Here is a 19,648-nt window from a genome sequence, read left to right on the forward strand (position 1 = left end):
CAACAGGCTTGTGGATGTTTACACACAGGACATCCGGCTGCTAGTAGCCTGGGCTGCAGCCTGCTTTGGCCTCTGCTGTTTCCTTGTCAAACAACAAGCTAAAACAACCAAGGAGTTGGCTGAAGTCATCAGACTGGCACCCAGGCAGAACCACTATCCCCGCTGCCTGGCTCCCTACTGGACAACCAAGGAGTTGGCTGAAGTCATCAGATTGGCACCCAGGCAGAACCACTGTCCCCGCTGCCTGGCTCCCTACTGGACAACCAAGGAGTTGGCTGAAGTCATCAGATTGGCACCCAGGCAGAACCACTGTCCCCGCTGCCTGGCTCCCTACTGGACAACCAAGGAGTTGGCTGAAGTCATCAGACTGGCGCCCAGGCAGAACCACTATCCCCGCTGCCTGGCTCCCTACTGGACAACCTATGTACCCAGCAGGCCCTGAACTATACGTTGTGGTTCTGTGGTCTGGTCGGGGACTTTTTCACCCCTGTGGTGACTCAGGCATTAGTAGAGCTAGTTAACCCACATACAGTGGGGAAAAAAGGAATTAGTCAGCCACCAATTGTGCAAGTTCTCCCACTTAAAAAGATGAGAGATGCCTGTAATTTTCATCATAGGTACACGTCAACTATGACAGACAAATTGAGAAAAATAATTCCAGAAAATCACATTGTAGGATTTTTTATGAATTTATTTGCAAATTATGGTGGAAAATAAGTATTTGGTCACCTACAAACAAGCAAGATTTCTGTCTCTCACAGACCTGTAACTTCTTCTTTAAGAGGCTCCTCTGTCCTCCACTCGTTACCTGTATTAATGGCACCTGTTTGAACTTGTTATCAGTATAAAAGACACCTGTCCACAACCTCAAACAGTCACATTCCAAACTCCACTATGGCCAAGACCAAAGAGCTGTCAAAGGACACCAGAAACAAAATTGTAGACCTGCACCAGGCTGGGAAGACTGAATCTGCAATAGGTAAGCAGCTTGGTTTGAAGAAATCAACTGTGGGAGCAATTATTAGTAAATGGAAGACATACAAGACCACTGATAATCTCCCTCGATCTGGGGCTCCACGCAAGATCTCACCCCGTGGGGTCAAAATGATCACAAGAACGATGAGCAAAAATCCCAGAACCACATGGGGGGACCTAGTGAATGACCTGCAGAGAGCTGGGACCAAAGTAACAAAGCCTACCATCAGTAACACACTACGCCGCCAGGGACTCAAATCCTGCAGTGCCAGACGTGTCCCCCTGCTTAAGCCAGTACATGTCCAGGCCCGTCTGAAGTTTGCTAGAGTTTATTTGGATAATCCAGAAGAGGATTGGGAGAATGTCATATGGTCAGATGAAACCAAAATATAACTTTTTGGTAAAAACTCAACTCGTCGTGTTTGGAGGACAAAGAATGTTGAGTTGCATCCAAAGAACACCATACCTACTGTGAAGCATGGGGGTGGAAACATCATGCTTTGGGGCTGTTTTTCTGCAAAGTGACCAGGACGACTGATCCGTGTAAAGGAAAGAATGAATGGGGCAATGTATCGTGAGATTTTGAGTAAAAACCTCCTTCCATCAGCAAGGGCATTGAAGATGAAACGTGGCTGGGTCTTTCAGCATGACAATGACCCCAAACACACCGCCCGAGCAACGAAGGAGTGGCTTCGTAAGAAGCATTTCAAGGTCCTGGAGTGGCCTAGCCAGTCTCCAGATCTCAACCCCATAGAAAATCTTTGGAGGGAGTTGAAAGTCCGTGTTGCCCAGCGACAGCCCCAAAACATCACTGCTCTAGAGGAGATCTGCATGGAGGAATGGGCCAAAATACCAGCAACAGTGTGTGAAAACCTTGTGAAGACTTACAGAAAACTTTTGACCTGTGTCATTGCCAACAAAGGGTATATAACAAAGTATTGAGAAACTTTTGTTATTGACCAAATACTTATTTTCCACCATAATCTGCAAATAAATTCATTAAAAATCCTACAATGTGATTTTCTGGAAAAAAAATCTCATTTTGTCTGTCATAGTTGACGTGTACCTATGATGAAAATTACAGGCCTCTCTCATCTTTTTAAGTGGGAGAACTTGCACAATTGGTGGCTGACTAAATACTTTTTTTCCCCACTGTACATCTCAAAACTCTTAGCATAGCCCACAGACAGACAGACAGACAGACAGACATAGGGTGTCTGTCTTTCATAAGCTACTTTCTTCCGTCAGTACTGATGTGACAGGATAGGATAGGTGAGAGCAATGTTCAATGTGCCTAGCAGCTGTTCTGCTTTCACCTTTCCACTTCCTGACTTCCATCTGTGACACTGAAGGACAGGAGAAGGGGAGGGCAGGGGAGGGGAGAGGGAGGGGGAGGCCACTTTAGATGACTGATATGCTCTTACCTTATCATTTCTCTCGCTCTCGCTCTCTCTCTCTCTCTCTCTCTCTCTCTTCCCTTCCTACCCCTTCCCTCCTTCTTCCCTTTCTCGCCTTCTTCACTGTTTCCTCCTTCCTCACTGTTTCCTCCTTCCACACTGTTTCCTCCTTCCACACTGTTTCCTCCTTCCTCACTGTTTCCTCCTTCCTCACTGTTTCCTCCTTCCAAAATGTTCCCTCCTTCCTTACAGTTTCCTCCTTCCTCACTGTTTCCTCCTTCCTCACTGTTTCCTCCTTCCACACTGTTTCCTCCTTCCACACTGTGTCCTCCTTCCTCACTGTTTTCTCCTTCCTCACTGTTCCCTCCTTCCTCATTGTTTCCTCCTTCCCCACTGTTTCCTCCTTCCACACTGTTTCCTCCTTCCACACTGTTTCCTCCTTCCTCATTGTTTCCTCCTTTCACACTGTTTCCTCCTTCCTCACTGTTTCCTCCTTCCTTACAGTTTCCTCCTTCCACACTGTGTCCTCCTTCCTCACTGTTTTCTCCTTCCTCACTGTTCCCTCCTTCCTCATTGTTTCCTCCTTCCCCACTGTTTCCTCCTTCCTCATTGTTTCCTCCTTTCACACTGTTTCCTCCTTCCTCACTGTTTCCTCCTTCCACACTGTTTCATCCTTCCTCCCCCTCTGTCAGATGGACCAGTTGTTGGGTGGTGTGATAGAGATGTGGTTGGACCGCATGGACAGCATCACACAGCCAGAGAGGAGGAAACTATCGTCTCTGGCTCTGCTCTCCCTCTTACCATCAGACAACAGGTGAGGAGGATGCACACCACACACACAAGCACACACACACATACACACCACACACACACATACCATACACACACATACAAACACACACACACAATCCTATTTTCCCTAACCCCTAAACCTAACCCTTACCCTAACCTTAACACCTAAACCTAACCCTAATGCCTAAACCCTAATTGTAACCCTAAACTTAACCCCTAAGCTTTAAATAGCCTTTGTCCTCGTCCCCACAAGGGAGAATATTCCTTGTTCTAGTCTCCTTGTGGGGACAGTGAGAGGCTAAGTTCTACTGCATGTGTGTGTGTGTATGTGTGAGAGAGAGAGGATGACTGTTAGAGTAGACATTTTGGATGGTATGAAGGCAGGGTAGTCTGGGCTGGATCAATAAAGATCTCACTGGCTCTCCTCTGAGAGGGTCACCCACGTCTCTCTCTGACGCCAGGAAGACACACACACACACACACACACACACACACACACACACACACACACACACACATTGGAAATGATGCAGACAATTACATTGATGGAAGCCACAGTCTATCAGCAATATTTAAGCAATATTTATAAAAAAATAGAACAGGGTCAATTCAGGACTGTCCTCATGCTAAAAGTAGTACCGTGTGAGCCAGACCGAATGAGCGGCGAATTACATGCACCTGTCTGAAATTATTATACATATATTATATTATAGAATAGCCAAGTGGGAGGTAAAGCACATCATTACACTTTTTTTTCTTAAAGATTTTCAAAGGATTCACTTCTCCTCTGAAAGTCTTGTGTTGCATGGCGGTAAGTTCATTATCCAGACTTTAGGGGTTGAGTTTTCTATTTTGATGTGACAATCTGTACATTTACATTTTAGTCATTTAGCAGACGCTCTTATCCAGAGCGACTCACAGTTAGTGAGTGCATACATTTTTCATACTGTAGGCAAGTGGGAGTTATTTTGTACACCCCCTCCGTTGCTTTGCCTCAGCAATTCAATATGACAGCCTTGCTGACTGTGTTGCATCTCCAAACGACCACCAACCCCCATTCCACACAGTCACGTCTAAAATGCCCATAGTTTGATGAATTCTGTAGATTATATGTGTGGCACCTCAAAATCTAATCGTACAGTGACAGAGTGTTGCCTTACTTAGCATTTGGCCACAGCTCTCTCACTCTGAAAAACAACTGTTGCTCCTTGTATTCACTGTTGGAATGAGTTGGCCTATTTGTTGTCACAGAAAAGTTGTCCTTGTACCCATTAATTATATTTATAATAATAATAATAATAATAATAATAATAATAATAATAATAATAATGTATTACATTTGTAAAGCGCTTTTCACTATACAGAATAATCTCAAAGTGCATACAAAAAAAATATAGACAAATGTTTTGTCCCCAGATAGCCAGGCCCAAAGTGGATGAGCAGATAAAGTAAATTTATATTATGTTTTAGTCATTTAGCAGACACTCTTATTCGTCAGTGCCCTCCATGGAGATGGAAAATAATTCAGAGTTGTGTAAATTGGCTGTTGTGTTTGTCAGATGGGGACAATAGCTTCTGCTTAGCCTGTAATTTAATGTAAATATCTGATAACACGGTTGCTTCAGATGTCGACTCCATCTCACTTAATATGCAATTATTCCACTCTCACTAACTGTCCCTGCCACTTACATTTCAATGGTTTGTTTAATTTTGTAGCCTCCTCTTGTCCTATCTTATGATAATGATGAGTTGGATGACTAGTTTATTTTCTGTCACTGCCAGAACGTAAAATCAGTGTGGTTCTGGTTTGAAGAAGCTAGAGAGGTGTTGGTCTGAGTGGAATGACACTACAGTCCCCCTTAATTTTCTTTGAAAAGTAAACATTTAGCTCACCATAAACTATTCAGTCCATCACTAAAACTCTATTTGCCTATTTCTTTCACTGTATAAAAATGGACTGTTTATGACTGGGTTTGTGTCAGTCTCTAAGCCATAGAAGGAAATATAGCTTTTATTCCTTATCAGCAGAAGACAGCTTATTGGACTCTCTGTCCTCCTGGTCTTTTGTTTTTTGATCATAGGATTATCGCCTACCAGATCATTTTGAAAGGACTTTTGCAAATCTTTAAATAGTTAAAGTACACCAGCTCATTTAGGCCGTGTTATCCTCTACTTTGCATGCATTACTTACATGGTCAATTTCACGGTAGAGTGCCTTGGTCATCAGAACTGCTCACCGTGATTTTCTTTGCTGTCAGTCCCAATGGCATGGTAAATTGGCATGCCACCTCTTTCACACATACAGTGGGGAGAACAAGTATTTGATACACTGCCGATTTTGCAGGTTTTCCTACTTACAAAGCATGTAAAGATCTGTCATTTTTATCATAGGTACACTTCAACTGTGAAAGATAGAATCTAAAACAAAAATCCAGAAAATCACATTGTATGATTTTTAAGTAATTAATTTGCATTTTATTTGATCACCTACCAACCAGTAAGAATTCCGTCTCTCACGGACCTGTTAGTTTTTCTTTAAGAAGCCCTCCTGTTCTCCACTCATTACCTGTATTAACTGCACCTGTTTGAACTCGTTACCTGTATAAAAGACACCTGTCCACACACTCAATCAAACAGACTCCAACCTCTCCACAATGGCAAAGACCAGAGAGCTGTGTAAGGACATCAGGGATAAAATTGTAGACCTGCACAAGGCTGGGATGGGCTACAGGACAATAGGCAAGCAGCTTGGTGAGAAGGCAACAACTGTTGGCGCAATTATTAGAAAATGGAAGAAGTTCAAGATGACGGTCAATCACCCTCGGTCTGGGGCTCCATGCAAGATCTCACCTCGTGGGGCATCAATGATCATGAGGAAGGTGAGGGATCAGCCCAGAACTACACGGCAGGACCTGGTCAATGACCTGAAGAGAGCTGGGACCACAGTCTCAAAGAAAACCATTAGTAACACACTACGCCGTCATGGATTAAAATCCTGCAGCGCACGCAAGGTCCCCCTGCTCAAGCCAGCGCATGTCCAGGCCCGTCTGAAGTTTGCCAATGACCATCTGGATGATCCAGAGGAGGAATGGGAGAAGGTCATGTGGTCTGATGAGACACAAATAGAGTTTTTTGGTCTAAACTCCACTCGCCGTGTTTGGAGGAAGAAGAAGGATGAGTACAACCCCAATAACACCATCCCAACCTTGAAGCATGGAGGTGGAAACATCATTCTTTGGGGATGCTTTTCTGCAAAGGGGACAGGACGACTGCACCGTATTGAGGGGAGGATGGATGGGGCCATGTATCGTGAGATCTTGGCCAACAACCTTCTTCCCTCAGTAAGAGCATTGAAGATGGGTCGTGGCTGAGTCTTCCAGCATGACAATGACCCGAAACACACAGCCAGGGCAACTAAGGAGTGGCTCCGTAAGAAGCATCTCAAGGTCCTGGGGTGGCCTAGCCAGTCTCCAGACCTGAACCCAATAGAAAATCTTTGGAGGGAGCTGAATGTTCTTATTGCCCAGCGACAGCCCCGAAACCTGAAGGATCTGGAGGTCTGTATGGAGGAGTGGGCCAAAATCCCTGCTGCAGTGTGTGCAAACCTGGTCAAGACCTACAGGAAACGTATGATCTCTGTAATTGCAAACAAAGGTTTCTGTACCAAATATTAAGTTCTGCTTTTCTGATGTATCAAATAGTATGTCATGCAATAAAATGCAAATTAATTACTTAAAAATCATACAATGTGATTTTCTGGATTTTTGTTTTAGATTCCGTCTCTCACAGTTGAAGTGTACCTATGATAAAAATTACAGACCTCTACATGCTTTGTAAGTAGGAAAACTTGCAAAATCGGCAGTGTATCAAATACTTATTCTCCTCACTGTATCTGTGTTGAACCAGAAGGATTGTATGGCATTACAATGGCAAGACTGAAGTTAATTATTTTCTGCTTTACTGCTGGATGTGGCCTGATAGCTAAAGAGGGAATCAGTTCTTCAGAATTTACTCCATTGGGGCATGTACACTGTTGCTTTTGTTTTAGTTCAGTTTTGTTTCAGATCTCAAAAAGGAGAAAGAAGTTTCCCAGCTGTAAACGTGTGTAATCAGTAGGGACAGAATGTCCTCAAGTCAACAGAATACATCAAAAACACAAGTTGAGTTCAATCAAATCCACCCAAATCCAACCTCGCAACTGGAAAGTTACAAATCCGGAAGTTTTGCGTATGACGGTGATATGTGCCATAGATAGACATGCATATGACACTGTTAAAGTAGTGATGGGAAAAATATCCTTCACTGCTCCCGCCTGGCCCTAGCATCAGAAGCATTGAAACTTCATACAGTAAGAATGTGCATTTCCACTAGTCCTTCCCTGACTTTCCTCACTCCTAGAACATGGGTTCACAAACTTTTTCACTCGGGGCATTAGGGAACATCCCGCGCCCCCCTGTGCGCACGCATGCGCCAAGTCTATTTCTATGGGCAAAAGCACTGTTCATGATACAAACTGTTCACACCCCTCTTGTTAGTGGAGAAAATTTGACCATTTTAAAGCACATTCATTCTACAGATTTTGTCATGTCTAATGTGTATTCATATGATATTTGAGTGACCAAAAAATTACAACAATATCTATAGGCTAAAAAAACTAAATAAAAAAACGTTAGCTGATATACAGTATATTGCGAAAGTATTCACCCCCCTTGGCATTTTTACTATTTTGTTGCCTTACAACCTGGAATTAAAATTGATTTTTGGGGGGTTTGTATCATTTGATTTACACAACATGCCTACCACTTTGAAGATGCAAAATATTTTTTATTGTGAAACAAACAAGAAATAAGACACAAAAACAGAAAACTTGAGCGTGCATAACTATTCACCCCCCCAAAAACTTTGTAGAGACCTTTGCAGCAATTACAGCTGCAAGTCTCTTGGGGTATGTCTCTATAAGCTTGGCACATCTAGCCACTGGAATTTTTGCCCATTCTTCAAGGCAAAACTGCTCCAGTTCCTTCAAGTTGGATGGGTTCCGCTGGTGTACAGCAATCTTTAAGTCATACCACAGATTCTCAATTGGATTGAGGTCTGGGCTTTGACTAGGCCATTCCAAGACATTTAAATGTTTCCCCTTAAACATTTTACATTTTAGTTATTTAGCAGACGCTCTTATCCAGAGCAACTTACAGTTAGTGAGTGCATACATTTTCATACTGGCTCCCCGTGGGAAACGAACCCACAACCCTGGCATTGCAAGCACCATGCTCTACCAACTGAGCTACAGGGTACACTTGAGTGTTGCTTTAGCAGTATGCTTAGGGTCATTGTCCTGCTGGAAGGTGAACCACCGTCCCAGTCTCAAATCTCTGGAAGACTGAAACAGTTTTCCCTCAAGAATTTCCCTGTATTTAGCGCCATCCATCATTCCTTCAATTCTGACCAGTTTCCCAGTCCCTGCCGATGAAAAACATCCCCACTACATTTATATTTTATCCGCACAGCATGATGCTGCCACCACCATGCTTCACTGTGGGGATGGTGTTCTCGGGGTGATGAGAGGTGTTGGGTTTGCGCCAGACATAGCGTTTTCCTTGATTGCCAAAAAGCTCAATTTTAGTCTCATCTGACCAGAGTACCTTCTTCCATATGTTTGGGGTGTCTCCCACATGCCTTTTGGCGAACACCAAACATGTTTGCTTATTTTTTTCTAGAAGCAATGTTTTTTTTTGTGGCCACTCTTCCGTAAAGCCCAGCTCTGTGGAGTGTACGGCTTAAAGTGGTCCTATGGATAGATACTCCAATCTCCACTGTGGAGCTTTGCAGCTCCTTCAGGGTTATCTTTGGTCTCTTTGTTGCCTCTCTGATTAATGCCCTCCTTGCCTGGTCTGTGAGTTTTGGTGGGAGGCCCTCTCTTGGCAGGTTTGTTGTGGTGCCATATTCTTTTCATTTTTAAATAATGGATTTATGGTGCTCCGTGGGATGTTCAAAGTTTCAGATATTTTTTTTATAACCCAACCCTGATCTGTACTTCTCCACAACTTTGTCCCTGACCTGTTTGGAGAGCTCCTTGGTCTTCATGGTGCTGCTTGCTTGGTGGTGCCCCTTGCTTAGTGGTGTTGCAGACTCTGGGGCATGTCAGAACAGGTGTAAATATACTGAGATCATGTGACACTTAGATTGCACACAGGTGGACTTTATTTAACTAAATATGTGACTTCTGAAGGTAATTGGTTGCACCAGATCTTATTTAGGGGCTTCGTAGCAAAGGGCAAATACGCACCAGTTTTCCGTTATTTATTTTTTAAAATTTTTTGAAACAAGTTACAAAATTTGGACTATTTTGTGTATGTCCATTACATGAAATCTAAATTAAAATCCATTCAAATTACAGGTTGTACTGCAACAAAATAGGAAAAACGCCAAGGGGGATGAATACTTTTGCAAGGCACTGTAGGCTAGTTGATATGGACATTTCTGACAAGTTATAAATAGCTCTCTAAGGTATGCAATGAGTAACATGACGAGGAACTGATGATGCACTACCCAATTTCGAAATTGCACCTCGTGGATTCTGCTGATGCTCTTCGGCTTCCCTCACAATTCAACGTTTATGTTTTCTGGTAGGGAGATGGATTGAGAGTCGGGGTGACACCTATTAGAAACGAATCACAGACAAGGTGTCGAGCAGGATGGAATTACAACAGACACACGCTCACATGTGATAAGAGATCTTTAGTATGAAGGCAGACACCTATTTCAATTGGTTGTCATGACACCCGAGCCTGACACTATTATCAGGAGATAAAGGGTAGAGGTTTCCTGGTGCGTGTTCCACAGTAAGGTTATTAAATAGTACCATTTTATTAAACACATGACTGGAAATAGGAAAAGTATCCGAGACAAGTTTGTCTGTTGGTGTGCCTTGGCTCTACTTTTCATGCACCTTGTTCAGACTGTTATGTGAGATGGCATCAGAATATTATTCATTTAGTCTAATATTGTCAGTGTTTAAGATGGAGCTTCGCATTCTGTGTACTTGGCTCGACTATCCATCTATTCACAAGTGTAACTATCCATCCAATCACAAGTGTGACTATCCATCCAATCACAAGTGTGACTATCCATCCAATCACAAGTGTGACTTAACATTTGATGCTCCACTGCCCTCTTTCTCTCAAATGATTTCAACCTCTAATTTATCTCCATGAATATGTCCAAGCCATTCTGTTCTCACCCTTTCAAATAAAAGACTCAAATAATTAATCTATAAATGAATGTTTTCTTCTAGGCAGCTAATGAGTTAGCTAGCTAGTTAGTTACTTAGTTAGCTAGTTAGATAGATAGATAGATAGATAGATAGATAGATAGATAGATAGATAGATAGATAGATAGATAGATAGATAGATAGATAGATAGATAGATAGATAGATAGATAGATAGATAGATAGATAGATAGATAGATAGCAAGAATTTACTTAGACTTCTGTGGAGATTTCATACCAAGTATTTATTGAATCACGAGCTCGTGGGTTCATCTAACCAACCGACATGGCTTTGCCCTTCGTCAGTTGAACTAACTTGAACAAAGAAGACACTCTACCTTATATACCCTTAGTTCTCATTCCTTTCACATACATCTGGAAACCAACATAGGCCTCCCTGTCGCTGTTATTATTACCCTTTGCCCCAGGTCACTACATCCTGTCCATCAATCACACTACCCTAAACATCACTAATCTACTTTGACACAAGGAATGTAGACTCAATGGAACCAAATCACTTATCCAGTAACTCTACCTCTGTCCCCACAATACTATGACATGACATCATTACAATCCATGTTTTTTTTGTTTGTTTTTTTGTGGTAAGTGACCTGACTTAACCCAAACAATGCACATATAACTTTATATAAAATACAATATTCTCCAATCAGTAGTACATACATCTCTGACTAGATCCTAAACTATGCTAGATAACTGAGAATTGACCTGAATCCAACTTGATTCTCCATATATTTAATCAATAAAGGTATAAATTCTCAGTCATCTATCTTATGTGATATCAAACCTCTCAAACCTCTATAAACTCAGTCTAAGTAAAAGATAAACACATAATTAACTACTACTATTCATGCTAATAATCTATGTAGTCAGTACCCTATTTATATATATAAGGAAATATCCCACATAGACATCCTCTCTTTTAAAATGACCCCTTTTTCTGATACACGCAATCAAAAAAACATACATATAAATAAATTGTGACCATCATGACATCATCCCCACAAATACAAAGATCCATGCCACTTTGTAAATTACATGGATATTACAATCTGAACACATGAATAAAAAAATTACAAAAATGTCCGTCTTCATCATCCATGCGCAGTCAGAGGAACCCCACGTTTTTCCTGGTCACAAGGGGCTCTATCTGATCCACTGATATATCCAACTTCTTCCTGTAACCATTAATTCCATGGCATACAATTCCCATTTAACATTCCTTGTCCTCAATCAACATTATCAATGGAATCCAAACTGGAACAAGATGACATAAAATAATTAGTCCTCTCCCTCCTTGCATTAACATTAACTGATACATGTCTAACTGTAATCACAGGCATGTTAGTAATCGTTCGTACAGATCTTAAAATCAATCCCCGAAAAATTTAAAACAACACGCCATAACTATGGCTACAATAATTACTATGGCCACTAGAGGACCTAGAACGCTTGCCATCCATGTTCCTATGGAATTACCACTAAAAAAACATTGAAAACACTTCAACAGCATTCAAATTACCATATCATCCTCATCTTAATATAATAGCATCCAATGCCATGTGATTATCAATTACACATTCTAATGATTAACATCTCAGACCCAATTCTTAAAAACCCATTATTGTTAAAATATACAATTATCAACTCCGACTTTGTCCTCCTAATATACCTAACATATAACATACACATTATAACACTCTATTATCACTCCCTGTTAAATCATTACATCTCTAAACTATTCCTGCTTTAATAATTCAACCAAATTCAGATCATATGAAAATATCATAACCCCATGATAATAACTAATTGATGAGTTGCCTATCAACATAGATATTTACCACTCTAAGCATCCATATCAATATCACCCAATACTCCAAATCTATATCATTACTAATATGTTAATACTTTAACCAAATTAATCAACATATTCATGATTTCATTCACAATCCTCACCTTAACTTCCATTACAACTTTCAGAATGTATACTTATATTATTATACATTATAAACATCCATAATTCAATTATGACCTTCCTCATCCTGATAATAAATACAGATCATTATCTCAATGCATTCTTAATACTATTAATTTAGCAGTGTATATACCTACTACCCAAATTATCAAATTTAGATACATCAAATTTTTATTATCAACAAGCAACCCCTTTATTCCTCCCGGCACTTAAATCTTCTGGCGTCTCTTCATTATGTTCTTCAGATAGCTTCATATTTCAAAATGACTTGCCCATGACAATGTCACAACTACAATGTCTCATTCGATTCACCACCAACTCCACAACCTCAATGTCTTCTCCATTTGCCAACCATTATTACCAACAACATGAGAAATGTTGCATTTGAACAGATCTTTCTCCATTCTCACTCAATGGTGAACTCCTTTCCCACTCCTTCGATATAAAAACATGAGAAAATCCTTTGATATCTTCGATTGGTTGTTGGAGACCAGTTGCATGTAGAAGAGGTATTTTACAAAAACGTCTTCAACGCCTCTGATATTCATCTTCAGCCGATTCATAGTTTGTTACTTTTACTTATTTAGGTTCACACCATGCTAGGCCAAATTATCCCTTATGCATCAAGATACCCTCTGTATTTACCTCACTAGAAGACGGAGAACACAACAGTTCAATTGATTTCATTTCTAAACCAATAACTCCATATAAACATTCATCATATGACAAATTATTATGCTTTAACAATTATTCCTAATACCAATTCCTAATATACTTCCCAACTTCTATTAGATAAACCCTTTAAATACATATAACCGAATGGAATGACAGCCAGTTGATTCCTGAAAATCTTGAAATTATTGGAGGTCTATAGCTCTGTTCCTCCACTGAGGTAATCAGCCATAACCCACACCTCATCAGTATCATTCCTCAAACATCGTCCTCCATCACCTGATAATTGTCATCAACAGTATCCTCATCTCTAATCGTCAGTTTCCTCGTAGCCATCTGTTGCAGTGATTGACCTGATACCTGTTCAATCTCCCCTCTATCCATACCTCCGTTGGTGTAGACTGTGTGATGATGCATGAACCTTCTTCCTTCACTAGTTCTATGATCATGCATAGTCCTTCTCCATTTATCACCATCTCTCTGTGGAGTGTGTCCTTCTATGAGCATACCAATAGTCCCTGCTGCAAAAACACATTGTAGGATTTTTAAGGAATTTATTTGCAAATTATGGTGGAAAATAAGTATTTGGTCAATAACAAAAGTTTCTCAATACTTTGTTATATACCTTTTGTTGGCAAAGACACAGGTCAAATGTTTTCTGTAAGTCTTCACAAGGTTTTCACACACTGTTGCTGGTATTTTGGCCCATTCCTCCATGCAGATCTCCTCTAGAGCAGTGATGTTTTGGGGCTGTCGCTGGGCAACACAGACTTTCAACTCCCTCCAAATATTTTCTATGGGGTTGAGATCTGGAGACTGGCTAGGCCAGTCCAGGACCTTGAAATGCTTCTTACGAAGCCACTCCTTCGTTGCTCGGGCGGTGTGTTTGGGGTCATTGTCATGCTGAAAGACCCAGCCACGTTTTATCTTCAATGTCCTTGCTGATGGAAGGAGGTTTTCACTCAAAATCTCACGATACATGGCCCCATTCATTCTTTCATTTACACGGATCAGTCGTCCTGGTCCCTTTGCAGAAAAACAGCCCCAAAGCATGATGTTTCCACCCCCATGCTTCACAGTAGGTATTGTGATCTTTGGATGCAACTCAGCATTCTTTGTCCTCCAAACACGACGAGTTGAGTTTTTACCAAAAAGTTATATTTTGGTTTCATCTGACCATATGACATTCTACCAATCCTCTTCTGGATCATCCAAATGCACTCTAGCAAACTTCAGACGGGCCTGGACATGTACTGGCTTAAGCAGGGGGACACGTCTGGCACTGCAGGATTTGAGTCCCTGGCGGCGTAGTGTGTTACTGATGGTAGGATTTGTTACTTTGGTCCCAGCTCTCTGCAGGTCATTCACTAGGTCCCCCCGTGTATTTCTGGGATTTTTGCTCAACGTTCTTGTGATCATTTTGACCCCACGGGGTGAGATCTTGCGTGGAGCCCCAGATTGAGGGAGATTATCAGTGGTCTTGTATGTCTTCCATTTCCTAATAATTGCTCCCACAGTTGATTTCTTCAAACCAAGATGCTTACCTATTGCAGATTCAGTCTTCCCAGCCTGGTGCAGGTCTACAATTTTGTTTCTGGTGTCCTTTGACAGCTCTTTGGTCTTGGCCATAGTGGAGTTTGGAGTGTGACTTTTTGAGGTTGTGGACAGGTGTCTTTTATACTGATAACAAGTTCAAACAGGTGCCATTAATACAGGTAACGAGTGGAGGACAGAGGAGCCTCTTAAAGAAGAAGTTACAGGTCTGTGAGAGCCAGAAATCTTGCTTGTTTGTAGGTGACCAAATACTTATTTTCCACCATAATTTGCAAATAAATTCATTAAAAATCCTACAATGTGTTTTTCTGGATATTTTTTTTTCAATTTGTCTGTCATAGTTGACGTGTACCTATGATGAAAATTACAGGCCTCTCTCATCTTTTTAAGTGGGAGAACTTGCACAATTGGTGGCTGACTAAATACTTTTTTCCTCCACTGTATATATATATATAGTTAGTTAGTTAGTTAGCTAGATAGCTAGATAGCTCCGGGACAGGGGTTGAAATGGAACCAGCCAACCACATGTAGGACTCAATTATGCGTGCTCAGTAATTCCAGCTTTAGGAACTGTTGGAAACTACAGGAACCTTTGAATATATTAAAATGTGTGGTTGTCATGCAGAGATAAAATGTTACCATGGAGATGGCTTGAACTTCCAAAATGTAACAAACTCTGGTGAATGCGTCATCAGATGTTTCTTCGATGCACTGAACTTTGCTCTCAAATGGTTACTGGAGCTCGTCTTTCCCCCATCATTTCTCACCACATTAGAGTAAAGGTTTCTCTCTCTCTCCTCCTTTCATTTTCAATCACTCCCCCTCATTCCACACTTTCTAATATTCTCTTTGGTTGTATTATTGGCTGCATCTTCTTATCTAGATCTTCTTTTTCACCCTCATGCTCTTCTCCCTCTTTCACTTCATTTCTCCACCGGTCTCTTTCCCCTTCAAGATAGTACCCATGGTTACCATCTAGCAATACCGTATTACCACCGACTGAAACAAGGCTGTCAAATAAAGCACTACCAGCTTGCTAGTTTAGCAAAACATTTCCATCCTATTCATTTTAAATAGATATTGCATTGTTTTACCTCTTAAGGATCGGACCCTTTTTTATTATTTTCGCCTAAAATTACATATCCAAATCTAACTGCCTGTAACTCAGGACCTGAAGCGAGGATATGCATATTCTTGACACCATTTGAAAGGAAACACTTTGAAGTTTGTGGAAATGTGAAATGAATGTAGGAGAATATAAGACATTAGATCTGGTAAAAGATAATACATCGTCTTTGAAACGCAAGAGAAAGGCCACAATATAATATTGCAGTTTAGGCGCACTTTTGATTTTGGCCACTAGATGGCAGCAGTATGTGTGCAACATTTATTTTATATTTTAGAATCTTTAAAGTAGCCACCCTTTGCCTTGATAACAGCTTTGCAAACTCTTGGCATTCTCTCAACCAGCTTCATGAGGAATGCTTTTCCAACAGTCTTGAAGGAGTTCCCACATATGCTGAGCACTTGTTGGCTGCTTTTCCTTCACTCTGCGGTCTAACTCATCTCAAACCATCTCTATTGGGTTGAGGTCGGGTGATTGTGGAGGCCAGGTCATCTGATGCAGCACTCCATCACTCTCCTTGGTCAAATAGCCTTTACACAGCCTGGAGGTGTGTTTTAGATAATTGTCCTGTTGAAAAACCAATGATAGTCCCACTAAGCGCAAACCAGATGGGATGGCGTATCGCTGAAGAATGCTGTGGTAAGCATGCTGGTTAAGTGTGCCTTGAATTCTAAATAAATCACTGACAGTGTCACCAGCAAAGCACCCCCACACCTTGACACTTCCTCCCCATGCTTCACGGTGGGAACCACACATGCGAAGATCATCCGTTCACCTACTCTGCGTCTCACAAAGACACAGCGGTTGGAACCAAAAATCTCAAATTTGGACTCCGGTCTAATGTCCATTGCTCTTGTTTCTTGGCCCAAGCAGGTCTCTTCTTCTTATTGGTGTCCTTTAGTAGTTGTTTCTTTGCAGCAATTTGACCATGAAGGCCTGATTCACGTAGTCTCCTCTGAACAGCTGATGTTGAGATGTGTCTGTTACTTGAACTCTGTTTATTTGGGCTGCAATTGAGGTGAAGTTAACTCTAATGAACTTATCCTTTGCAGCAGAGGTAACTCTGTGTCTTCCTTTCCTGTGGCGGTCCTCATGAGAGCCAGTTTCATCATAGAGCTTGATGGTTTTTGCGACTGCACTTGAAGAAACTTTCAAAGTTCTTGAAATGTTCCGTATTGACTGACCTTCATGTCTTGAAGTACTGGTGGACTCTCATTTCTCTTTGCTTATTTGAGCGGTTCTTGCCATAATATGGACTTGGTCTTTTACCAAATAGGGCTATCTTCTGTAAATCATCCCTACCTTGTCACAACACAACTGATTGGCTCAAACACATTAAGAAGGAAACAAATTCCACAAATTAACTTTTAACAAGGCATATTTGTTCATTGAAATGCATTCCGGGTGACTACCTCATGAAGCTGGTTGAGAAAATGCCAAGAGTGTGCAAAGCTGCCAAGAGATATGCCCTTTGATGCCACATTTACCATTGGTCCTCAGGGATGTACAGTTCAGTAATGCTTGTCTCCATGCACTGTGGGCCCTACTGTGTGTGATATATTCCATCTGACGTGTATGGTGCTACTGTAGGTACGTTTCACCAATGTCATACCTTTGCCACACTTCCACCCACACACATACCGTGCATTATCTACAGAGACACACACACACACACTTTAAATGTATTTGCTCGAATGGTGTCAGACATACATTCACATGTTCATACACGTTTGCACATATGATGCCAATGACATTGCTGTGATATATAACCACAAACACACACGCACATGCACTATGCCATTGAAACGCACAATTCTCAAAGGGACCGTTGATCCATCTGTGTGATCCCAGACAATGTGGATGAAACCCACTGTGTGCTCTGTCTACTTCACTGCATCAGGATACAGGAGAAAATTGTGTCTCTGGTATCTTAAATGGTTGTTGTTGTTGTTGTTGTGTTGCAGTTTGTCTTTAATGTGTGTTGTTGTTGTTTTTGTGTTCCAGTGTGGTCCAGGAGAAGTTCTGTGGCATAATCAACATCTGTGTGGAGGCGCTGCATGACGTGATGACAGAAGATGTCTGACCTGAACACAATCCCAAAACAACCACAACACGACCATAGCATGACCACAACTACACAACTACTACTAGTAATTAGAACTGATGACAGAAACAGAAAAGCATGAGATGCAAAACAGATTTAGTTTGAAAAGATCATTGAAACAAGATGTGTGAATGTGAGAAACAGAAAGCAAGAACCACTGACTATGGTTAGAATCTCCGAAAGCATCTGAAAGAAATACAGCTTTGAATCAGCAGGACGAAGCTGAAAGACATAAACCCTAAAGCTTTAATTAAGAGAAACTAATATAATCCCATAAGGAGGTTCAACATGTACTAGACACTATCCAGAGCAACTAGGGTTAAGTGCCTTGCTAAAGGGCACGTCGAATGATTTTTCACCTCGTCGGCCCTGGGATTCAAACCAGTGATCTTTCGGTTACTGGCCCAACACTCTTAACTGCTAGCCTCTGTGGCTTTGCCAATCTGGGGGTGTAATCATGTGTGAAATGGCCCAGGGAACACTGGTGCACCGCATAATACAGTGTTTACCCCAACCATAGCAGCCGTAGCCATACCGTACCATACAGCAATCTGGCATCTTCAGTTCACACTGTGTCCCAAAAGCTTCTCATACTGTGTCTGTAAAGTTGACAAGAGTACTTCCTACATTGGCTGCTGTTGTTCGACGTTGTAAGCAATCATTCTTGAGCATCCTAGCAAATGGAAATGTCTTGCTATTAGGGCTGGGAATTGCCCTAATGATACTTAGGTGCCTGATGCGATATGTATAGTGTCCGTGTGTATCTGTGTGTGTGTCCGTGTGTAACTTTGTGTGTATGTGTCTACGTGTAACTGTGTGTCCGTGTGTGTGTAACTGTGTGTGTGTGTGTGTGTGTGTGTTTCTCTATGCTAGCTTTATGCTGCTGAGCCATTTCGAGGAACCCAAGCTGTCTGATGCTGAGGAGCCTCCCACAGAACAGGACAAGAGGAAGAAACTGAGTCTATAAACACACAATACTTTTCCTCCTGTGCGTTAATTACAACCAGAAGGCAGTTGATAAAACCACTGCATTTCTCTCCACTGCAGATCATGTTGGAGTTTTATTCATAACGTTGACAACTTTCTGAGCTTACAGAACGTTGTTTTTCCTCTTATCTCTCTTCTAAAATTATATGTTTACTTGTATGTGTACGGTTGTGTGTGCATGTGCCCCTCCTGCTGCGTCTCAGTATGGATAATCATGGTTTCTCTACAGGTGGTTCACAGTGGGTAAAATAATAACTGTAATAATAAAAGAATGACTACAGCAGAGGATGGGGACATACAGTGCATTCGGAAAGCATTCAGACCCCTTGACTTCTTCCACATTTTGATACGTTACAGCCTTATTCTAAAATGGATTAAATAGTTTTTTACCCATCTCAATCTACACACAATACCCCATAATTACATAGCAACATTTTTAGAAAATTTTGCAAATTTATTAGAAATAAAAAAGGAAATATTACATTTACACTAATATTCAGACCCTTTACTCAGTACTTTGTTGAAGCAACATTGGCAGCGATTACAGCCTTGAGTCTTCTTGGGTATGACGCTACAATCTTGGCACACCTGTATTTGGGGAGTTCCTCCAGAACTTCTCTGCAGATCCTCTCAAGCTCTGTCATGTTGGATGGTGAGCGTCGCTGCACAGCTATTTTCAGGTCTCTCCAGAGATGTTCAATCTGGTTCATGTCCGGGCTCTGGCTGGGCCACTCAAGGACATTCAGAGACTTGTCCCGAAGCCACTCCTGCGTTGTCGCC

The 19,648-nt window shown here is 41.4% G+C and overlaps 1 pseudogene; it reads left to right on the forward strand.

Annotated features, from left to right (window-relative positions):
• LOC121583088 overlaps positions 1-18,151 on the forward strand; it is a 254,041-nt pseudogene extending 235,890 nt beyond the window's left edge.
• The last annotated feature ends 1,497 nt before the right edge of the window (positions 18,152-19,648 follow it).

Source organism: Coregonus clupeaformis, chromosome 18, assembly GCF_020615455.1.
Source record: "Coregonus clupeaformis isolate EN_2021a chromosome 18, ASM2061545v1, whole genome shotgun sequence".
In the NCBI taxonomy this organism is placed as follows: domain Eukaryota; kingdom Metazoa; phylum Chordata; class Actinopteri; order Salmoniformes; family Salmonidae; genus Coregonus; species Coregonus clupeaformis.